Source organism: Chiloscyllium punctatum, chromosome 15 (genome assembly GCF_047496795.1).
Source record: "Chiloscyllium punctatum isolate Juve2018m chromosome 15, sChiPun1.3, whole genome shotgun sequence".
Classification (NCBI taxonomy): Eukaryota; Metazoa; Chordata; class Chondrichthyes; order Orectolobiformes; family Hemiscylliidae; genus Chiloscyllium; species Chiloscyllium punctatum.
The window spans coordinates 93769824-93794914 of NC_092753.1; the positions used below are offsets into that span (position 1 = coordinate 93769824).

At 42.0% G+C, this 25091-nt stretch overlaps 1 long non-coding RNA gene across 6 annotated transcripts in view; it reads right to left on the bottom strand.

The window, feature by feature from the left end:
• Nucleotides 1-25091, bottom strand: part of LOC140486508 (uncharacterized) — a 327762-nt gene that overhangs the window by 298688 nt on the left and 3983 nt on the right. The window lies entirely within an intron of this gene.

The window sequence follows — 25091 nt, forward strand, 5'->3', positions numbered from 1 at the left end:
TTATTGTGGAGCACTGACAATTGCACTGTGTATTTCGACCAGTTGAGGTTACCAGATCCACATACATCAGTCAAGGGAAGCAATACAAAAGAATTCCTGCATAATAGCGCTCAGTTTTACTTTTAACAGTATCTCGCTGGTCATAGGCTTTTTTTTCTGTTTCAAGAATCTCGCAGCAATTATAACCATAAGGCTCTCAGAAATCGGAACAGGAATAGGCCACTCGGCCCCTCGAGCCTGCTTCATCATTAAATAGGACCACGGCTGGTCCAGCATTCCTCACACCCACCTTCCTGCCCTCCAACCCCACCCCACTCTTGATTCCCAAACCGATCACAACTTCAGCATGTCCCAAAGTACATTACGGCCAATGATGAAGGGCAGTTACTGATAAAATGTCGGAAACATAGCAGTTAATTTGCACACAGCATGCTGCAACAGATGGCAATGGGATAATGACCGAATCTTTTTATCAATCTGTTTTTATTATGTTGATTGAGAAATATATGTTGGTCCAGAAATTATGCAGATTCCTTTGTCATTTTCAAACAGAGCAAAAGATTTCTTATGCCCACCTTGGAAGGCAGATGAGATCTTGCTTTCATATCTCCTCGCTCTGACCTGAACCCTGCACAAAAGCATCCCTGACAATGCAGCACTGAAATGTCATCCTGCACTGTCTGTTGAAGTCCCTCGTGTGATTGATACCTGAAGCCTCTTGATTCAGGGGAGAGAGCAGTAAATACCTCATTTACTGCCAACCTGTTGGAGGTGTCATATTTTGGATGTTATTAGATTAGGTTCCCTACAGTATGCAAACAGGTCATTTGCCCCAACAAGTCCACACACAACCGTCCAAAGAGTAACTCACCCATCTCCATGCCCTACATTTACCCCTGACTAATGCACCTAACATTATGGGCAATTTAGCATGGGCCAATTTACCTGACCTGCACATCTTTGGACTGTGGGAGGAAGCCAAAGCACCCAGAGGAAACCCACGTACTCACGGGGAGAATGTGCAAACTCCACACAGATGGTTGCCCAAGGTGGGAATCGAACCTGGGTCCTTGACACTGTGAGGCAGCAGTGCTAACCACTGAGCCACCATCCCACCCCCTATTAAACCCAGGCTCCATCTGTCATGCAAGTATATGTAAATGATTCCATGGCACTATTTTAAAAGGAACAGGGCATGTTGCAAATCCTAGTCAATATTTATTCTTCTTTTTATTCATTTCTTCAGGAGTTGAGGGCGTCTCTGGCTAGGCAGCATTTATTGCCCATCCCTAATTGCCTAGAGGCAGTTAAAAATCAACCACATTGCTGTGAGTCTGGACTCCAGATCAAGTATGGATGGCAGATTTCCTTCCCTAAAGAACATTAGTGAATCAGGTTTATCCTGACAATCGATGATGTAAGTCAGACTGGGTACAAACACACATTCACTCAAACACACCTTCACAGAATTACAATTCGTAAACACACACAAACTAAGAGATGCACACAGGTAGGAAGGTCTCTCATGTGACACACTGCTCCATGTGGAATTAGCTGTCACGGTGTCACTGCTACTATTGATCTTCGATAAGGACCTCTCAATCCCATTTGTCAAAGCTCTTCCAATAGCAGCAGCCCCTCTCTATCTATTCTGTCCAGGGCCCTCTTGATTTTGAGCAGCTCATTCAAATTGTTCTCAATCTTCTCTAAATACCGTACAACCCAGATGGCTTCCTTCTTCAAAGACCACAATTTCGCCCCAGACGTGATCGATGATGCTCTCCACCGCATCTCCTCCACTTCCCGCTCCTCCGCCCTTGAGCTCCGCCCCTCCAATCGCCACCAGGACAGAACCCCATTGGTCCTCACCCACCACCCCACCAACCTCCATATACATCGTATCATCCGTCGTCATTTCTGCCACCTCCAAACGGACCCCACCACCAGGGATATATTTCCCCCCCCTCCCCTATCAGCGTTCCGAAAAGACCACTCCCTCCGTGACTCCCTCATCAGGTCCACACCCCCCACCAACCCAACCTCCACTCCCGGCACCTTCCCCTGCAACCGCAAGAAATGCAAAACTTGCGCCCACACCTCCCCCCTTACTTCCCTCCAAGGCCCCAAGGGATCCTTCCATATCCGCCACAAATTCACCTGCACCTCCACACACATCATTTACTGCATCCGCTGCACCCGATGTGGCCTCCTCTATATTGGGGAGACAGGCCACCTACTTGCGGAACGTTTCAGAGAACACCTCTGGGACACCTGGACCAACCAACCCAACCACCCTGTGGCTCAACACTTCAACTCCCCCTCCCACTCCACCAAGGACATGCAGGTCCTTGGATTCCTCCATCACCAGACCATGGCAACACGACGGTTGGAGGAAGAGCACCTCATCTTCCACCTAGGAACCCAATCACAAGGGTTGAACTCAGATTTCTCCAGTTTCCTCATTTCTCCTCCCCCCACCTTGACTCAGTCCCAACCCTCGAATCTTCCTAACCTACAATCTTCTTCCTGACCTCTCTGCCCCCACCCCCACTGCAGCCTATCACCCTCACCTTAACCTCCTTCCACCTATCGCATTTCCAATGCCCCTCCCCCAAGTCCCTCCTCCCTACCTTTTATCTTAGCCTGCTGGACAAACTTTCCTCATTCCTGAAGAAGGGCTCATGCCCAAAACGTCAATTCTCCTGCTCCTTGGATGCTACCTGACCTGCTGCGCTTTTCCAGCAACACATTTTCAGCATCTCACACCTCTCTTGACTTGTATCTCGAGGTCTCTCTGCTCCTTCACTCTGTTTGAAATTATACTTGTATAAAAATAAAGTACTGAAGATACCGGAACTAAAAAACGCGCAGGAATTGCCGGAGAAACTCAGCATGTCTGGTAACCACTAAGGAGAGAGAAACAATTAATATTTTGAGTCTGATATGACTCTTCAGCCCCTCCATTTTCCCTTCTTATACGTATCCCTTCCCTTTTATTTGTATTCCATTTCATCGCCATGGTTGCCCTTTCTACTTGCCTATCTTTGTCCTCTTGAAGTCTTTCACTTTTCCTCCAGATAGTTGTCTTTTGTGTCACAGAATCATAAGATCATGGGAAAACTCTTCAGCCTATCAAATCTGTACTGCCAAAAATATACTACCTCCTACACTAATCATGAATGTTATGGCATTCCAAGTGCTCATGCAAGTAATTTTTTAAAGGTTGTGAGGTTTCTTGCCACAACCACCCTCCCAGACAGTGCATTCCACACCCCCATCACCTTCTGGGTGAACAAGTTCTTCAAATTCCCTCAAAACCTCCTGCCTTTACTTTAAAGGTTTGTCCCTTGTTGCTGACCCTTCCACAAAGGGCTTTTTATTCAACCTGCCCATGCCCATCATAATCCTATACATCTCTGTCAGGTCCCCCCTCAACTTTCTCTGTGCTGAAAAAAGAACAATCTGAGCGTATCCAACCTCTCTCTTCAGAGACAAAATGCTCCATGTCATGCAACATCCTGGTGAATCTCCTCTGCATCTGCTCTCGTGACATCACAAATTCACCTGCAAGGTTTTGAAATTGTGACTCTGGTTAAGGATGAAAATCACTTCAAATGATCAAAAAGAATACAAGTGAGAAAGTAGTGGAGACTTAATTGGTGGAATTAAAAGAATTTTAGATGTAGTAAGAATGTCTGTGTTTTGGCATTTATGAAGTGTTAAATTGTATAAATGCACAAATGAGCAAGAGGTAATAAAAACATTGTGGGATTAGTGGGCCATTTTATATTTCAAATTGAATTGGATGAGGAGGATAGAAAATCTCCAGAAAGGTACTGAATCTTCAAAATGTATCTGGGCTAGTTCAGTACAAAAGAAAATTAAGAACAGGAGTTGACCATTCAGCCAATCAAGCCTGTTCCGCTATTCAATCCAATTTGCAGCTGATCTTGTGCCTCTATTCCACTTTCCCACCCATAAGAAGTAGGAACATGAGTCGGTCATTCAGTCCATTGAGTCTGCTCCACTGTTCAACTGGATCATGGTGAAGCTGACGTTCCTTGGGTCCATTTTCCTACCTGACCCCCACAACCCTCATATCAATTTTAAATTTCCAAAGGACTCTGCCTCCACAACTCTCTGTGGCAAGGAATTCCAAAGTCTCACAATCCTCTGAGAGGAGAAATTCCTCTTCCGGTTGTGGTTCTGTTCGCCGAGCTGGGAATTTGTGTTGCAGACGTTTCGTCCCCTGTCTCGGTGACATCCTCAGTGCTTGGGAGCCTCCTGTGAAGCGCTTCTGTGATCTTTCCTCCGGCATTTGTAGTGGTTTGAATCTGCCGCTTCCGATTGTCTGTTCCAGCTGTCCGCTGCAGTGGTCGGTATATTGGGTCCAGGTCGGTCTGCTTATTGATTGAATCTGTGGATGAGTGCCACAGAACCACAACAACGAGCACCTGAGCTACAAATCTTCTCACAAACTTCGTCTTCCTCTCACTTTTAAATTGGTGCCCGTTTATTCTGAGACTATGCCTTCTAGCCCTAGACTCTCCCATGAGGGGGAACATCCTCTCAACACTGACCCTGTCAAACCCTTTATAAATCCTGTGCCTTTCAATGAGATCATATCCTTCCAACTTCCAAAGAGTAGAATCCCAACCTGTTAACTTTGCTTGGGGAATTGGTTTAGCTCAATTGGCTGGATCATTGGTTTACAGAGCTGTGTGATACTAACAGTGTAGGTTCAATTCCCATCACTGGGTTGAGGTTACCATGAAGGGCTCTCTTTCACAACCTCTTCCCTCATGTTACATCACCACCAGTCATTTCTCTGTCTGAGAGAGCAGCCACTATGTTCTGGTAAGACTATAGTGACACAACAACACAAAACCTTTGCTCTTAAGATAATCCCTTCATACTGGGGATTGTCTGAGTGAATCTTCTCTGAACTGCTCCAATAAACTTTTGTTTCCCACTGCCATTTCTTTCAAATCCCTGAAAGACCAAGGCAAACTATTTCCCAGTTTGAATCATATTAGTTGAGAGAGCCTTCACAATGCTTTAAAGGTCAAGAATTCAAGGATATATAATCATTTGAGTGAAGAAATTTCTCCTCATCACAGGCATGGATGAATTTTCTGCAACATGTCCCAGGTTTTTAAGGCAAAGATGGATAGGTTTTGAAGCAGTAAAGGAATTAATGGCGTTGGCAAGTGGGCAGATAAGTGGAACTGAGTCCAGAAAAAGATCAGCCATGATCTTATTGAATGGCAGGGAAGGCTTGACAGGCCAGGTGGCTTGTTCCTGCTTCTAGTTCTTACGTTAAATAACAAACCCTATTGGGAAAAAAAAAGCTAAAAAGGAAACTGCAGACTCTGGAAAACAGAAACAGAAATTGCTGAAGAAACTCAGCAGGTCTGGCAGCATCTGTGGAAAGAAAGCAGAATTAACATTTCAAATCCAGTGACCCTTCTTCAGAAGTCCAATTGGAACTATTTTCTGAGAAAGCAATCGATTTTTACGAGACGTTTTTAAATCAACCTATTTCGACAGGCTATGACACATGACTCTATGACAATGGAAAATGGGAATTGAGACCAGTCCACCAAGCTCAGCGGTAAGGACACTATCATGCACGCAAGAGCGTCTCCACTTACTGGATTCAATAAGAAATTAGTGTTGAGAGTGTGTTGCTGGAAAAGCACAGCAGGTCAGGCAGCATCTGAGGTGCAGGAAAATCAACGTTTCTGGCCGGAGCCCTTCATCAGGAATGAGCCAAGGCATAGAGTTCCTGATCATTCCTGATGAAGGGCTCCAGCCTGAAATGTCGATTTTCCCACTCCTCGCATGCTGCCTGACCTGCTGTGCTTTTCCAGCAACACATTCTCAACTCTGATCTCCAGCACACGCAGCCCTCACTGTCTCCTCAATAAGAAATTAGCCCATTTTAGTGAACAGCTGAATGATGCATGAGCACTTATCCCATAGCAATCACAATAGAATCAAGTTCATTATAATTAGTTAAAAGAGAGTAAGACACAACAAGATACTGAAACTTTGAAGGAAAAACTACTTCAGTATAATCAGTCTGTAATTGGAGTGGGCATGGACTGATCAGAGAAGAAAGCTGCAAAAGTTGTTGAATGTGGGATCTCTCTGCTAAGTATTTCTAAAGCTGCAATTTAGGTTAACAATTAGGCTTCGATCTCTAAAACCGCAGAAGAAACTGAAAGTCCATTAAGATACCTCGTTGCCAGAAATTGTCTTGTGGTAGTGGTTTACTGTCAATTAACTAAAATTGGTTGTCTAAATGAACTTCAATCACTGTGGCAGGAAGCTGAGATAGCAGTTGCTGCTTGGGTGTGAATCGTAAATCTCAACAGAATTTGCTACCACACAAATTGGTCTGGCAACAAGATGCTTTGTGAACCAAGTCCTAAATTGGGAATTTGGTGCAAGTGAGAATTTGGTGCTGAAGGAGCGGGAGCTGTTTATTTTTGTTTCTGAATTACCACTAGTCATTGATAATTGTTCTTCTCTTCTATGCAAGCTACAAGACTGTAGCTTTCTGTTGCTTTAGCTAACCAGTTACTATTTTATGCAGTGGCCAAATATATAAATATGATTAGAGTCATAGAAGTCCACAGCACAGAAAAAGGCTATTCGGTCCATCGAGGTCAAGTTGGTCAAAAACAACTACTTAACTATTCTATCCTACTTTCCAGCATTTGTATATCTTGGCGTCACAAGTGCTCCTCTTAAAATGTTTCTTCTCCTACCACTTGTGAGGCAGAGAGTTCCAGATTCACACTTCTCTAAACCTACTGCACTTATCTTAAATCTATCCACCAGATCATTGATTGCTCCACCAAAATGAAATGTTCCTTCGTGTCTACCCTATTGATGCCCCTCGTAATTTTATATATCTCAACCTTACCTCTCTCAATTTCCTCTGCTCTAAAGGAAAACAGCCCCAGTCTGTCCAATCTCTTCATCACTGAAACTCTCCAGACCAGGGCACCATCCTGGTAAATCTCCTCTGCATCCTCTCCAGTGCAATCACATCCCTCCCATAATGTGGATTCCAGAACTGCATACAGTATCCTAGCTGTGGCCTAACCAATGGTCTATACAGTTCTAGCATAACCTCCCTGCTCTTAAACTCTATGCCTTGGCACATAGAGGCAAGTATTCCATCTGTTTTCTTATCTACTTACTTGTTCTGCTACCTTAAGGGACTAGTGGACATGCACAAAAAGGTTCCTCTGATCCTCAGTGCTTCCCAGGGTTCCAATATGACAGTGCAGGTGATGTACAATACAAAATATGGAAGAGATTGTAGAAAGCATTGCAGTCCCAGGCAAACATACCTACTATACATACTGCAGTTTGAATCTCATGGGGAGATGGTGGCCTAATCACTGGACTGTTAATCCGGAGACCCAGGTAATGGTTTTGAGAACCCATGTTCAAATCCAGCCATGGCAGATGGTGGAATTCAAACATAATAAAAGTCCAGAATTAAGAGTCAAACGATGACCATTAATCCATTGTTGATTGTCAGAAAAGCCCATCTGGTTCACTAATGTCCTTTAGGGAATTACACTGCTGTCCTTACCTGGTCTGGCCTATATGACTCCAGACCCACAGCAAGGTGGTTGCCTCTTAAACTACCATCTGGGCAATAAATGCTGGCCCAGCCACACCCCATGAATAAATAAAAAACAACTGCAGCTCAGATTCCCTACAGTATGGAAACAGGCCCTTCAGCCCGACAAGTCTACACCGACCCTCTGAAGAGAAACCGCCCTCTGACTAATGCACCTAACACTATGGGCAACTTAGTATGGCCAATCTACCCAACCTGCACACCTTCGGAGTGTGGGAGGAAACCTACACAGACATGGGGAGAAAGTGCACACTCCACATAGACAGTTGCCCGAGGTTGGAATCAAACCTAGGAGCCTGATGCTGTGAGGCTGCAGTGCTAACCACTGTGCCACCATGCCACCCTTGCTCAGCTGTAGTCAATGTTGTGATGTTACAGACATCAGAGAGGAGTGTTACCTGGGAGACAACAATATCTCTCAGTAGAAAGCTCAAGTTGATTGGAAGTCAGGGACATCAGGGTATCACTGAGTCAGGCAGTTTGGGAGACCCAGCTTGACTTGGAATAATTGGTAAGAAGTATAGGATACAAGTGTGGATGACTGCAAGGAGTGCATGCTGATTGAGCAACCTGACTGTGGTACCATGGTGAAGGGTGTCTTTTACTGGGACTGATAGTGAATGGACGCAGTAATTTAGGGTGGGGGGATACATTGGCGAGAATATATAGTGCTGTTCACTAGTGTGATTGAGAGTTTCAAAGCTTATGTCACCTATTTGATGGCAGGCTATTGACTTTCTCTGCCATTGAAGATGTACTTAAAGTGTAAGGGAGAGATGGTTCAACTATACAGGAATGATGTTCTGCTCATGCAATGTGAGGCTTCAGAGTCTGAATTAAAAATGGAAAATCTCTCAGGTAATTCATCTGTGTTGTGAGCCATGGGTTAATTGGTAAGAGATCAAGCAGATGATAAAACTAAACTGAAGTTCTAAAGAAGGTTCACACCTGAAATGTTCAGTCTGCTTTCTCTCCATAGACACTGCCTGACCTGCTAATTATTCCCAGCATTCCTGCTTTTGTTTCTGATTTCCAGCATCCATAGCTTTTTTCTTAGATTTTGCTTTCTTTTGGGTGATTTAGCGATTTCTTATTACCAGCTCTACATGGAAAAAAGTGAATTCAAAACTACAATTGAATTCAATATCAAGTTGAGACTCACATTCTCTAGTCCCAGAAAAGATCTTCAACTTAAACTAAACCAATTATGTAGATATGAGGGAGAGCAGGCTACGATTGATTGGGAAGAAGACTCAAATCCACAACAATATAATAAACAGTAGGAAGCATTTTTTAAAAATTGATTCACAGTGTCACTGGCCAGGACTGCATTTATTACCTGATCTTAATTGCCCAGTGGGCAGTTAACAGTCAACCACGTCACTGTGGGTCTGGAGTTACAGGCCAGACCAGATAAGGAGGGCAGATTCCCTTCACTAAAGGATATTACTGAATCAGATGGGCTTTTCCTGACAATTGATAACGGTTTCACAGACAACCATGTGATGAAGGAGCAGTGCTCCGAAAGCTAGTGCTTCCAAATAAACCTGTTGGACTATAACCTTGTGCTGTGTGATTTTTAACTTTGTACACCCCAGTCCATGGTTACATAGAACTCCTAATTCTAGCATCTTTCTATTGAATTCAAATTCCACATCTGATGTGGCAGACTTTGAACCCAGGTCCCCTGAACATTACCTGGGTCTTGGAATTAGTAGTCCAGCGACAATACAACTTGGCCATCACCTCCCCATGAAAGAAATATTTCTAAAATGTGTAAAAATAATACATTCCCCCAGCAAGGAAGATCCATCCATGGCTTCCAAGGAGGTTAACGATAGTACTAGATTGTAAGAAGAAATTTATAAGTTTTCTGTACTAAGTGAGTACTTTGGAAATGTTTTAGAAATTGTTAAAACATTCACAAAAAATTGACAAGAGAGAAAAAAATTAATTTTCATGTAAACTAACCAGGAACATAAAAACAGATGGTAAGAGCTTTTGTAATTATATATAAAGGAGAGTAGCTAAAATACAAGTTGGTGAGAGCCAAATGGTGGAATCACTATCATGTGGAATATGGAAATGGCAGAGATATTGTCATTATAATTAGATTATTTATAGTGTGGAAACAGGCCCTTCAGCCCAACAAGTCCACACCACCCTGCCTAAGCACGACCCACCCATACCCCTATATCTACATCTACCCCTTACCTAACACTACGTGCAATTTAGCATGGCTAATTCACCTAACCTGCACACCTTTGGACTGTGGGAGGAAACCAGAGCACCTGGAGGAAACCCATGCAGACACAGGGAGAACGTGCAAACTCCACACAGTCAGTCGCCTGAGGCGGGAATTGAACCCAGGTCTCTGGCACTGTGAGGCAGCAGTGGTAACCACTGTGCCAACGTGCCGCCCACAAATGTCTGCTCAATCTTAACAGCAGAAGATGCAAATTATCTACTACACATCGATGGTAACCAAAGTGTTAATAAGAATGAGGACCTGAAGGTAATTAATAGAAGAGAAAATTTATTGATAAAATTTCAAGGACTAAAATCCCATAAATCACTAGAACCACGGAGCTTACATCCTCCTATTCTAAAGAAAGTAGCTGCACAGAGAGGATGTGCTGGTTATGATTTCTAAAATTCCCTGGACTCTCAAATGTTCCCAGTGGATAAGAAGGTAGCAAATAAAACTGGAGGAAGAGGGAAATCAGTGAACTACATGCCAGTTAGCCTGACATCAGCGAATTAGGAAATATTGAAATCTACTGTAAGAGAGTTTTAGAAATCATTACAAAATCATTGTATCATCAGACAAATTCATATAGCTTTACAAAACGTAAAATCATGTTTGATGAATTTAGAGTTTATTGAGTTTAGTCGATAATGGGGAAATCAGCAGATTTTCTCTCTATTCATTCATGGTATCTGGGTGATGCTGGCCAGGCCAGTATTTATTGCCAATTCCTGGAGACTGTCCAGGAGAATTTGGCGATGAGCTGCTTTCTATTGTAGTCCTTGGGGCATAGAAATACCACAGTGCCAGGATTCTGACCCAGTGACAGCGAAGAAATGGTGATATTGTTCCTTTGTCCTTCTAGGTAGTACAGGCTGTGGATTTGGAAACTTCTGATTGGAGGAGCCTTGGTGAATTAATGCAGTGCATCTTGCAGTATGCAAGTGTCTCCATCCTGGTGTCACTGTACCTCATTGGTAAATGGAATCAATATTGAAGGTGGTGGAGGATGGGGTTTAATTCAAGCCAGCTGCTTTTACCTGCATGATGTCAAGCTTCTTGGGTGTTGATGGAACTGCATTCATCCAGGCAAGTGGGGAGGATTCTATCATTCTCCTCACTACACCTTGTAAATGGTAGACAGGCACTGGAAGATGAGTTAGGTAAAAACAATGACTGCAGATGCTGGAAAGCAAATACTGGATTAGTGGTGCTGGAAGAGCACAGCAGTTCAGGCAGCATCCAACGAGCAGCGAAATCGACGTTTCGGGCAAAAGCCCTTCATCAGGAATAAAGGCAGTGAGCCTGAAGCATGGAGAGATAAGCTAGAGGAGGGTGGGGGTGGGGAGAGAGTAGTATAGAGTACAATGGGTGAGTGGGGGAGGAGATGAAGGTGATAGGTCAAGGAGGGGAGGGTGGAGTGGATAGGTAGAAAAGGAGATAGGCAGGTTCGACAAGTCCGGACAAGTCAAGGAGACAGTGCTGAGCTGGAAGTTTGAAACTAGGATGAGGTGGGGGAAGGGGAAATGAGGAAGCTGTTGAAGTCCACATTGATGCCCTGGGGTTGAAGTGTTCCGAGGCGGAAGATGAGGCGTTCTTCCTCCAGGCGTCTGGTGGTGAGGGAGCGGCAGTGAAGGAGGCCCAGAATCTCCATGTCCTCAGCAGAGTGGGAGGGGGAGTTGAAATGTTGGGCCACGGGGCGGTTTGGTTGATTGGTGCGGGTGTCTCGGAGATGTTCCCTAAAGCGCTCTGCTAGGAGGCGCCCAGTCTCCCCAATGTAGAGGAGATCACATCGGGAGCAACGGATACAATAAATGATATTAGTGGATGTGCAGGTAAAACTTTGATGGATGTGGAAGGCCCCTTTAGGGCCTTGGATAGAGGTGAGGGAGTTGTCTACTGCATAATTCCTAGCCTTATTGTCTCTTATTGTCACAATACTTAAGTTCTATTAAGTTTCTGTTCAATGGCCACCTGCAGATTGTTGGGAAATTCAGAAATCGTATTGCCATTGAATGGGAAGCTCAATAGTTAGATTCTCCCTAGTTGGGCATGGTCACTGCCTGACATTAGTTTGACATGAATGTTGCTAGTCACTTATCATCCCAAATCTGGGTGGTGTCCAGTTCTTGCTGCACACAGAAACAGATTGTTTCAGTACCTGAGGAGTTGCAGATGGTGCTGATTATTGTGCAAACATCCCCATTTCTGACCTTATGATGGAGGGAAGGTCATTGAGGAAGCAGCTGGAGATGATTGGTCTTGGGACACTACCTTGAGGATTATCAGCAATGATGTCCCAGGACTGAGAAGACTAAGGTTAATATAAGGATGGATAGAAGATTGGGTAATGGACTGGAAGTGAAGAAGAGGAATAAAAAGGACATTTGCAAGTTGGCAGTTTAAACTAGTGGAGCGTTGTAAGGATCAGTGCTGGGGCCTCAGTGATATGCAATTGGTATGACTAAGACAAAAATAAAGTGAGGTATCCTTTTTTTTAATGACATGAAGTTACATGCAGTTGTCATCTGTGGAGAGGGCAAATGAAGGCTGCAAATAGTTATAAATAGATTAAATAAGTGAGCAGAAAGATGACAGGTGGAGTATAATGTGGGAAAAAGTGTGGTTATTCACACAGAGTAAGAATGTAAAAACAAAATATTTTTTAAAAGATGTCAAGTTTAGAAATGTTGATGTTCAGAGTAACTTGTGTGTACTCGTACAACTAATGCAGGTAACATGCAGGCATATGAAGTCGAATTAGAAAGGCAAATGGATGGTGACTTTTATTGCAGAAGGATTTGAGGAACAGTATAAGGAGGTATTGCCAGAACGATGCATATCTTTGGAAAGGTCCATCGTATTAGAGGGCTTAACAATGATGAGAACTTGGGGCGGCACAGTGGTTAGCACTGTTGCCTCACAGCACCAAGGATCCCGGTTCAATTCCAACTTCAGGTGACTGTCTATGTGAAGTTTGCACATTCTCCTGTGTCTGCATGGTTTTCCTCTGAGTGCTCCCGTTTCCTCCCACAGTCCTAGGATATGCAGGTTAGGTGAATTGGCCATGTTAAATTGTCCATAGTATTCAGGGATGTGTAAGGTTAGGTGTATTAATCAGGGGTACATGTAGAGTAATAGGGTAGGGGAGTGGCTCTGGGTGAGTTACTCTTCGGACGGTTGGTGTAGACTTGTTGGGCCAAAGGACCTGTTTCCACACTGTAGGGATTCTATGATTATGAAGCTGGTGAGAGGGTGAGCTGTAAAGAGGATGCAGAGATGCTTCAGTGTGATTTGGACAAGGTGTGTGGGTAAGCAAATGCATAACAGATTCAGTAAAACATGGGTGAATGTGAGATTATCCACTTTGGTCACAAAAATAGGATAATCATCTAAATGGCAATGCATTGGGAAAAGGGGAGGTGCAACAAGACCTGAATGTCCTTGTACATTAGTCACTGAAAGTACAGCAGACAACAAAGAAGGCAAATGGGATGTTGCTTTAATAGCAAGGGGGATATGAGTACAGGGGTAGGGATGGCCTTCTGTAATTGTATTGGGCTTTGGTGAGACCACACCTTGAGTATTGTGTGCAGTTTTGTTCTCCTTATCTGATTAAATATAGTCTTACTATGGACATAGCGCAACAAAGGTTTACCAGACTCCTGGAATAGAAGGACTGATGCATGATGACGGACTGGATTGGGTGGGTTGGGGCTAAGGGGGGTGGGGGGGGAAGCAGTGGGGAGCGGGGGTTGGATTGTATTCACTATAGAAGAATGAGATGAAGTCTTGTAGAAACCGATAATATTTTAACAGAACTAGGTGGGATAAATGCAGGAAGAATGTTCTCCGTGACTGGGGTGTCCAGAACTAGAGGTCACAATCTAAAGATATTGGGGTAAGCCACTTCAAATTGAAATGGGGAGAAGAACAAACGCTGGAGATCACAGTGGGTCAGACAGCATCCATAGAAAGAGAGCAAGCTAATGTATCAAGTCTAGACGATGCTTCATCAGAGCTGAAGTGAAGTGTGGAGGGACAGCATTTATGCATTAGTTTGGGGGATGGGGAGGGAAGTTTTAGGGGGTGGTGGGGTGTAAAGTGCTAGTGAATAAAAATGTCTTCACTCAGAGTGGTGAGCCTCTGGAAATCACTACCACAGAAAGCTGGCTTCACCAAAACACTGAATGTTTTCAAGAAGGAGTAGGCTATAGTCCTTATGACTAAAGGGATCAAAAAGTATGAGGGCAAAGCAGGAATTGGAGACTGAGCTGGATGATCAACCATGATCATGCTGAATGGTAGGCAGGCTTGAAGGCCAGATGACCAACTCCTATTTCCTTTGTTTTCATAGTTGACAGACTCTTGGTTTTTCAGGGAAGTGATGGGTGGGTGGAGAGTAGAGTTCAAGTCCAACATCAGCCACAATCATACGGGATAACTTCACAGATTGTACAGCATACCCCTGCTCCCATTTCCATTGTTCCCAGTCCCTCATATAAACCAGCCAAATCTCTCAACGGATAAAATAACAGAAGGTCAGTCAGAGGTGTTGAAAAATAACTCAATCTGATTTAGAACAAATTTATATCTCTAAAGGGCCAGAAGAACACTTGGCAAAATAAAACACAGAGAATTAAGTGTCAAGCTAAACTGAAAGAACCAGTTCATAAAAGATGCAATCTACATTACACACTAGGACGTGGGAAATACACAAACAACAAGGCAGCAAATAGATAGTAAGAGCTACGATAAATGAATCTATAAAGAATATTCCAAGAGACTTGATGTCAACAAAAGAAGATACTTTCCTTCTACTTGGAAGAAGGGTGCAGTCAGGTGTAATATAGGTATTGTTAAAGGAAATGGTTCTGAAGGGGTTAATGTTAATTACATAGGTAGCACCCATTCTACTGATGTCACACCTAACATGCCTGATGGTAGAGACGCATAACTCCTGCTTTCACAGGGAGACAATGTATCTATACCAGCTCCCTTAGATTCTAGTAATGATGCTAACCAAATGGAACTGGATTTATTGCTATCATGCAATTTGGCTTCTTGTTATTAAAAAACAGAGTCTCTTCTGCAGATAATCTATGACGATGCATCCTCTGCCTAACCATCAGATAAGTCCATAACAATGCAAAGACAATGTAAGATTGCTGGCTGAAACCACCTCAAACAACAATGTGATGTGGGGGAGCTGGTGCTGGACAGAGGGGGACAACATTAAAAATCACACACCATCAGGTTCTACTGCTTCCAAATAAGCCTGTTGCACTATAACCTGGTGTTATGTGATTTTTAACCTTATTCAATGTCACATGCTGGCAGAGGTACCAGGAGGGTTCATCTGCAGAGGTTCTGCAATGTAGACCTCCTGAACACTGGCAATAAACTGAAAAGATGCGTGGGAGTTTAAAACACATCCACTTAGTTTGCCTTTATAATTGGCAATTAAGACACTCACATTTATGGAGATCATTTTTTAAGGTTTCATCAGGCAACTTATAAGCTGACATTTACGCTGTTACAAAAATGATTGAATGGTGGATATATTGTGTCAGTATTTACAGTAATAGAGGAGGTCAATATGATAAAACTCCAAGGAAACAATTATTAAACAAGGAACAGAGGCTCACTTGGATTATATTAAGCTAAAGAACAAAGTAATGACACTAAATAGTTACCCATCTCCAGGTCCAGATGGTTTCTATCCTATGGATTAATAGAGGTAGGTGAGCATATTCGAGATACTTTAATAATCTTCCAAATTTCTTTCAAATTGGAACAGTCCTTTTAGATTGGAAAGTTCTGCACATTACTCTGCTATCTAAATGAGAAGAGAATCAGGGAATTATAAACCAGTAAGCTGAACATCTGTTGTCTAGAAACTCAGTCTGATTGAAATAGTTTGAGAGGAAGGGCAGGTAATCTAATTGGCAGGACGTGACCAACAGTGTTCAGTAAGGATCTGTGATGGGGGTTGCATCCATTTAGCCACTTAAATGATGGGATCACAATCCACATATCTTCATAAAAATGTACACATTAGGAGAAAGAGCAAGCCATTCAGTCCCTGCAAACTTCACTCCATTTAGTAAGATCATTGCTGATTTGACCTCAAATCCATATTTCCATCTAGCACTCATCCACTCTCACCATCCCCATCCCTCCTCCTCCTCACCCCTGGTTAACTTTCATTTTCCTTACCTAACAAGAATCTGTCTACCTCAGTCTTAAAAAAATTCTTCCATCGTCGTTTCAGTAAGAGAGTTTCAAGAAGACTCATGACCCACTGGAGAAAATGTTTTGTGGAATCTCTACTTTACATGTGCACCACCTGATTTTAAGTAATGATTCCTAATTCTAGATTCCTTTATAAGAGGAAATCTTCTCCTCCACAGCTACCCTGACAAATACCCTCAGGAATTTAGATGTTTCAGTCAAGTTGCTTCTTACTGTCGGCTACAGCAGTTACAAACATAGCCTATCCAACCTTACACAACAAGGCAACCCTACCCATTCCATTTATATCTAAATTTACTAATGAAACAAGAGGCAGCATTCAGATGTATATAAACATTAGGTCAGAGATTCCCTCTTCTTGAAGATGACAAATGCCTGGCATTTGCAATGTCAAAAGCGTTACTTAACACTTATCAGGCTGAGACAGAATGCTGTTCAGCTCTTGCAGAATGTACACTTAGACTCATATAGTACAGAACAGGCCCGTTGGCCCATCAGATGGGCCAAATCTATAGTCGTCCCTCACTTACTGCATCACCTTAACAAAGCAACATTGGCATGACAACAAAAGAGGTTCTTCATAATTAATATGCGGAGCTAGGCTCTAAATTAAGAAGCAGGACCTTAAAAGATAATAGTCTCTAGAATTTTGGCCTAACTGTCTGAAAATTGGCATTGGTCAAAGAAGATTAGGGAGATTAATACATGGCTGAAAAGACCACTGTGGGACATATTGGTTCCCTTTAATGGGGCTCGGGCAGCAGTACTTGGAAAAATAGCATCTGAACCAACAAGACAGCCTCCAGCTGAGCTATACTGGGCCAATGTTCTCATGAGCTGTATAGCTTGGGAAGTAGAGGGTGTTTAAAATGAATAGTGGGAGCTAGCAATTAAATTCGGAAAGATCATAGAGAAACAGGAACAGACAGAAGTATGGGGAAATGGTAAACAGCCTCCAAAGGGAAGGGATACAAAGTCCAAACCTGATAGTGAATCTGTAGATAAGGCTAGCCTTTACAAAAATAATGAAAGAATCAAACTAAATCCTGGATATCTAAATGCACGTGTACTCATGTGAGGGGGGAACTGGAATAGGCCGCTTGACCCTTAAGTCTGTTGAACCATTCGATAAGGTCATGCCTGATCAGATTACTCCACCTTCCCACCTATTCCAGAGAAACATGGAGTAATCAGATCAGCCACCATCTTAGTGAATGACAGAGCAGGCTGGAAGGGCTGAGTGGCCTATTGTAGCTCATAGTTCATACGCTCATCAGATTCTTCTTGTTGGCATTTTAGAGAAATATTAAATGGTATCGAGGGATGAATGAGAAAGAAGAAACGCAAATGTCTTAAAAGTTTCATGGACAATATTCTCATCCTATTTGTCAATTAAAACTTAATTGTATTTGATAATGCTTAACCAAGCCTGCTAGAAGATATAAGTGAAAAGTGTGATAAATCTGAAAAGCACTGGTGAAAACTACCATGACAAAATAAACTTTTCATTTGCAGTTACCATTAACAAGGTATTAATGTAAAGATAAAGGTTCTAATGTTCAAAGATTGTCATTCTACCTGTGGTAGACATGATGACTATATTTGGACTTACTACAATTATCTGACTGATTTAGAGGGAATTTGCTGATGATGAGTTCAGAGACATATGTAAGAACATCATGAATCAGAAATGGGGATGTTTGCTGATGACTGAAAGATGTGCAGCACCATTTGTGATTCCTCTGATACTGAAGTAAACTCTGTCCATGTGCAACAAGGCCTGGACAATATCTAAGCTTGGACTGATAAGATGCATTCACACCACACAAGTGCCAGGCAATGAACATCTCCACCAAGACAGAATCGAAGCTTCACCCCTTGAAACTTAATGGTACCACAATAGCTGAATCCCCACTACCAACAACCCAGGAGTTACCACCGAACAGAATGAGTTGCACTAACTGGATAACTGTTGTGGCAATAAGAGCACATTGGATGCCAGGTTTCTTCATTGTGTAACTCACCTCCTGCTTTGCCTGTTCTTGACCATTATCTCCAAACGGCATAGTCACAAGTATGATGGAATACTCCCCACTTCCCTGGGTGGGTGCAGTGCCATCAACACTCTAGAAGCTTGACACCATCCAGGTCAAAGCAGCCTGCTTAACTGGCATCTCATCCACAAATGTCCTCCACTAATGACAGAGTGCTCCCAGTGTGTAGCAACTACAAGATACACTGCAATAACTTGACCAGGGTCCTCCAACAGCACTTTCAAAACTCACACCTCTAGCATATTGGTCAAAGACAGATGGGAACACCACCCATCCAAGTTCCCATTCACCATTCTGACTTGGAAGCCAAACTCCTGCAACAATTTTTCTAAAAGCATTGTGGGCATATCTACATGGCATGGACTGTAGCACTTTGATGAGGCAGCTCACTGTCCCCTTCCCCAGGGTAATTAGGGAGAGGCAATAAACATAGGCTGAGTCAGCGACTACTACATCCCATGAACCAATATTTAAAAATAATGCATTCATATTGAAAAAAAGTCATTGTACATGAGACTTGTCAGGTTAAATTGAGGGTAGTTGCTCGTGATTTTGAAGACAATGAGAGAGTTGAGTGTCCCACAGCTGGAAAAGTAATCTTAAAAATCTTTTTAAGTTCTTTGGCCAAATATTCATAGGAGTGAGATCAATTGACATAAAAGCTATATTTTTGCATTTTACACACAGTGTGTCTCTGAAACCATCCAAAGAACACAGACACGGTCTGTTCTTGAATTATTGGGAATGCTAGATCTACTGCATAAGTGGAATTTCTGCTGAAGTCTCTGAAGCATTTGCACCTGATAATGTGTTACCATGGAAACTGTGACAGCAGTAATCAACAAAAGCAAAAATTGTTGGAGAAACTCAGCAGATCTGGCAGTATCTGTGGGAAGAAAGCAGAGTTAACATTTTGAGTCCAGTAACTGTTCATCAGAACAGTCACCAGACTCATACACGTACCAGCAGATTCAAGTACTTCTTCCCAACTGTTATTAGATTTCTGAATGGACCTCTCAAATTTTAAATTGAATGTTGATTTCACTTTCTACACATATTCTCTGCAGCCATATCATTGTATTCCTTGCTCTGTTCTCTTATCCTAATACACTTTGTATGGAATGATCTGCCTGTACTGCACTCAAAACAAAACTTTTCACTGTACCTAGGTATATGTGACAATAATAAATCAAATCAAACCCGAAACATTAAATGTGCTTTCTCTCCATACCAGACCTGCAGAATTTCTCCAGCAATTTCTGTTTTTGTTTCTGATCTCAAGTATCCACAGTTCTTTGTGTTTAGAAAGAGAGAAATTGGGAAGCTTCCTCCAGCCCTTCTCCTGAATGGACACAAAGTCACAGAATCCATGAGGTTCTTGGCAACAACTTTTGTTCAGATGGATATGAGCCCACATCCCACGTTAAAGATTGAGCTCAAAACAACAGAGGGAACGTTGCACTGTCAAAGGTGCAGTTTAAGGAAGGGACACATCACAATCATATTGCCTGACCTCTGAGGTGGATGTAGAAGTTCCTAATATTTGCTTGAATGTCCAAAAATATAAATGGTTGAAAACTCAATACACATAAGCTAGAGGACCCAATATGTGGAGTGTGGGAACTGACCAGACCATGAGAACAGCAGAAACCTCCTGTTCCCTGGGATCCTCCATTAAGACAGTTCCATTGTACTGACCTTGAAAGTTACCCTGGAAATGTTAGACCGAAAAATCCTCGTTCATCTCCTGGGTAACAATGCAATGGGCTTTCCAATGACTCTCACTGACAAAACACCAACCAACGCCTTCCTCAAGCCCATTCTCCTGACCATCCCCTCCTCCCCCCCCACCGACCGGAGATCTCACTAACCAGACCCAACCTCCCCACAACATAACCACAGCAACTCTGGTATCCTTGACTAGCCCCTGACTCAACCCAACTCCCAAGCTGATCTGACCATCTCACCCTTGACCAGCATCGCCCATATTCATCTCATCCACCTGTCTTGACCCATCCATTTGACCTATCTACTGCTCTTCCACCTCACTCACCTACATGCTCACCTTCTCTCCCTGACTTGTCAAAGAAGCTTTTTGGCATTTGGACTCTTGACCTACTGGGAAATGGCAAATAATGCTGTGAGAAGGGAACACAGCTTCTCCACAGTTTCACTAATCTCTCCAAGCAATCCTGCATTGAGCCACTTCTGAAGGATCTTCCATTAGGAGATCACTCAGAAAAACTGCAGGAAAGCAAGTTTGCAATATTTTGTGTCTGATCAAGATCAGAATGGGATTTTCCAATCCTGATAAGATCTCACACCAATAATGATTTTAAAGAAAGAGTGGCAATTTTTCTCCTGGACAGTATTTAATACTAAGGGAGCAATGATGACCTACCGGTATTATTGCTAGATTATTAGTCCAGAGATCCAGGTAATGTTCTGAAGACTTGGGTCCAAATCCTGCTATGGCAGATGTGGAATTTGAATTCATTTAAAAAATCTAGAACTAAATGTCTAATGATATTGTTGATTGGCTGAAAAAAGCCACATTCACTAATGACTTTTAGGAACTGACCTTCTGAAGAGAAGTTCTGAAGGGTCACCTGACTTGAAATGTCAACTCTATTTCTCTCTCCATAGGTACTGCCAGATCTGCTGAGTTTATTCAAATATTTTTGTTTGTTAGAGAAAAGAAACTACATGCCTCTACCTGGTCTAGCCTCCAGATCCACAGCAGTGGGCCGAATGGCCTAATTTCTGCTCCTATATCTTATGGTCTTATGGACACCTAATGCCCATAGGAAATTAATACTCATCTAGCCAGTTTTGCCCACATCCCGTGAATGAGTAAACAAATCTCAACAAACCTCATGATAAATAAAATTATGTGCTTTCAATTAACCTATAATTATACACAACTAACAATTACACTAATCAACAAGCCCAACCCACTCACACAAATATTATGTAATCCACTAACAAGTGGGAACTGATATCTCAAATTAATATCCATGAAAACAGCATGATTAATTTCACCCATGGACTGTGTTGTCCACTTCTCAGTATTTGCATGGAAGGTACGTGCGAACAAAAATATAACTATTTTAAATTGAGTTCCAATTTTAGATATTCCACCACCTCAAATTTTCCTTCGTCAGTCCAACGCAAATATAAGAACAACAGTGGGGCATTCAATATTGGCTGACCTGTAATGAAATTCATTTTCCCACCTTCACTCCTTAACCTTTAATATTGAGGGAAGGACGCTACGGTTAATCTCACTAATAATGGTAAAGAAATGGCAGAAATATGATAAATAGGATAATCTGTATGGAGGATAGAGTGGTGTAGTGATATTGTTGCTGGACTAGTAATCCAGAGGCACTGTAATGCCCTGGGAACCTTGATTTGAATCCTGTCACTGCAGGAATTCATTAAAAGTCAAATCATGACCATTGTTGAATAGAATAAAAATTCTATAATTCACAAGGGGGCATACTTTTAAATATAGGAAGGTTTAGGGGGGTTTGAGTTAAAGCTTTCACCCAGATGGTGTTGCCTGGTAGGATAGTTGAGGCAAGAAAACTCGCAGTTTTTAAAAAATACTTGGATGGGTACCTGAAATGTCATAAAATTCAAGGCTATAGTCCTAGTGCATGAAGGTGGGGCTCGTGCAGGTAACAGCATATATTTGGTGGTAAAACTTTGATAAGCTGAGTTAGGTATTTAGCAGGGAGACAAGGAAGGCAGATATGACATTAGAAGTCATCACAAAGGCTATAAAAGCAGTTAGGATAGAAATAAGGGAGGTAATTGAAAACTGATAAATTAATCAAACTTGAAAAGAATATGACCTTGATTTTGAATTGATTACATATGTGCATCTTATAAGAAGCAAGAGTACATATGTTACAGAGTCAAGGTAATGTAGAATCAAGCTTAATCAGAAAACTGGTGAGTCGGCTAACAGTTCAAAAATGATATGGGGTTGAACAAGTAGGATAGTGTGCCAACAGCTGCAGTACCTGCCAATTTGAGATAATGTATGAGATGCATAATGTCATGTACATATGATAGAGACGACATATATTCATACACAATGCCCTGTTCTCTGTAAACTAAGGGATTAATGTTCTTTTTGGTGTTACCCAGAAGCCTGGGAGACTGTATTGCCTCATTCTTTCTCCAATGACCATACCACACCAAGTACAGTCAACTTCCCAAGAAATTAGCACCCTTCTTTCTTGACAGTATAAATTGTGTGGTCACTTGAAATTTGGCATTCTTGCATTTGTCCTGATGAAGACAAGACAAAAAGCTTTAGAAACATGTCTCTCTTTTTATCAACAATTCAATGAAGCAAAAGCAAATTTGAAATCTTGTTTATTAAATTCCAGAAAGATCCTTGAATACTGTTTTACAGTCTCTGATCTGACTCCAGACTCAAGCCCACAAATTTGTTATAATCTCATGGGAGGGAGGGCGGGCATCATCCACAAGAGCCAAATTCACTTAATTACCTCATAAATTAAGGATAAAAGCAAATTACTGCGGATGCTGGGAAGAGAAGAAAAGAGAGAATGCTGGAAAGTCTCAGCAGGTCTGGCAGCATCTGTAAGCACAGAAAAGAGCTAACGTTTCGAGTCTAACTGACCCTTTGTCAATACTGCCAGACCTGCTGAGATTTTCCAGCATTTTCTCTTATGGTTTCATCTAATTACCCCAACTGAAGAAATTACCAAAAATATTTAATGTTTGTAATGTTTACTTTGCCATGAATCAGAACTAACATGAACTAACCATGAATAATGCTACAAATAAAAACATGTCAAATACTCAATACAATGAAGATATGTCTTACACAACTAAAAGTGTTTTATTACCCACACAAATGAGGCACTACATAGCCACACAATTCTTAGATAAATAAATAAATATCAAGGATAGATCTGGGGACCCATCCCAAAACAACTTTAATCTTTGAGTTACAATAAGCAAAGTGTACTTCTCTGTTCCCTTCTCCCTTGGGTCACAATAATCCTGATGGTGCCACTTTCAAAAGTTTACTTTATCCCAAGTAAATAATAGTACCTCAATTTGGTTGTCTCTGAGAAAGCATCCAGCCTTTTCGCATCTCCAAATTCAGTTTTATTGGCCTTTTTCGCCAGCTCACAAGAAATTTATATTCCTCTTGCAGCCTCTACATTTTCTCTTTGTGTCCATGTCTCTGCCATGAATATACTCAAGCTTGTCTGCTTGTAACTCTGCTTTCTGTCTTTATAATAGTGATCGCCTTGCCAGTTACACAGCTTTGCTATGTAAACTTCTTCCCTGTTGGCATTGTTTCCTGACCAAGGGTTTCCAAGTAACATTGAACAGCACTTCATATGAATTAAGAAAATTCCAATTAATCACTTTATAGCTGATACAAATGCTTAAACTCCTTTTGAAACCTGCTTACAAACCATTCCAGATTTCATAGACATTTTAAAGAAATTACAAATCTTCCCTACTGTAATTAATCCAGCTAAAAGATCACGATTAAAGCAAAAACAAGCAACACCTGGGTGAATACATGAATAGGAAGGGAATAGAGGGATACGGATCCTGTAAGTGAAGACAGTTTTAATATGGAAGGACAGAATGTGTCGGTGCAGGCTTAACAGGCCAAACAGTCTGTTCCTGTGCTGCATTCATCTTTGTTCTATCCCCTCAGTCTGTTCTGCCATTCAATGAATAATCTGTGGCCTAACTCCGTACACCTGACTTTGGTGCATCCCATAATATTTGCTTACTTGGCTTAACACATTTAAAATTAACAGTTGATCCAGTATCCACTGCCATTTGTTAAAGAGCGTTCCAAACCTCTACACACTCTATGCACATAGAAGTGCTTCCTAACATCTCAATTTATGTCTGGCCTTAATTTTTAGATTACGCCGCCCCCCCCAACTGGCACTATAACAGTGCAAAAATCAAAGTAGTGCAGATGTTGGAGATCTGAAATGAAAACAAAATGCTAGCGAAATGTAACAGGTCTTTCAACATCTGTGGAAAGAGAATCCAATTTGAAGAGTCATATTGGAAGCAAAATCTCAACTTTGTTTCTCTATCTATTATATGAATGCAACTTTTGTTCTTTCTTCCAATGATGTGTTTATTTGAGAGAATGTTTGGGAGCTGAAATGCAGTTAAAAGGCCGTTTAAGTGGAGAGTGTCACATATTTTTGATCAGTGGTAGGCAACATTGAACATGTTGAACAACATCATATATTTATATGGCACATTTAACACAGTGCAATGCCCCCACACATTCCCAGGAGTGGTAACAAACAAAAATTCATATCCAAAACATAAGACAGGGAGATTCTCCTGGAAGTTGCCTGGGAAGGAATATTTTAGCTGTGAAGAGAGTCTGAATAAAGGTGGATTGTTTTCTTTGGAGCAGATAGGGTTGAGTGGAGACCTGATTGAGGTGTGTAAGATTATGAGGGGCATGGACCAGATGGATAGGAAACAGTTACTCCATTAGTTGAAAGGTCATTACCAAGGGGGCATAGGTTTAAAGAGAAAGGCAGAGTAAAACGTTTCACCAAAGGGTGATGGAGGTCTGAAAGGATAGTTGAGGCAGAAATATCACAGCCTTTAAAAAGTACTTGGATGGGCAATTGAAGTATCATAGCATTCAAGGCTCTACAGTCCTAGTGTAGGGAAGTGGGACTAATGTCAGCAGTTGTGCATTTTTGGTACAGGCTCAATGGGCTGAAGGGCTTGTGTGATTCTGTAATTAGAAGGGGTGACTAAAAGCTGGGTCAGAGTATTGGCGCTTTCAGGAATATCTTAAAGGGGGAGAGAGAGACAG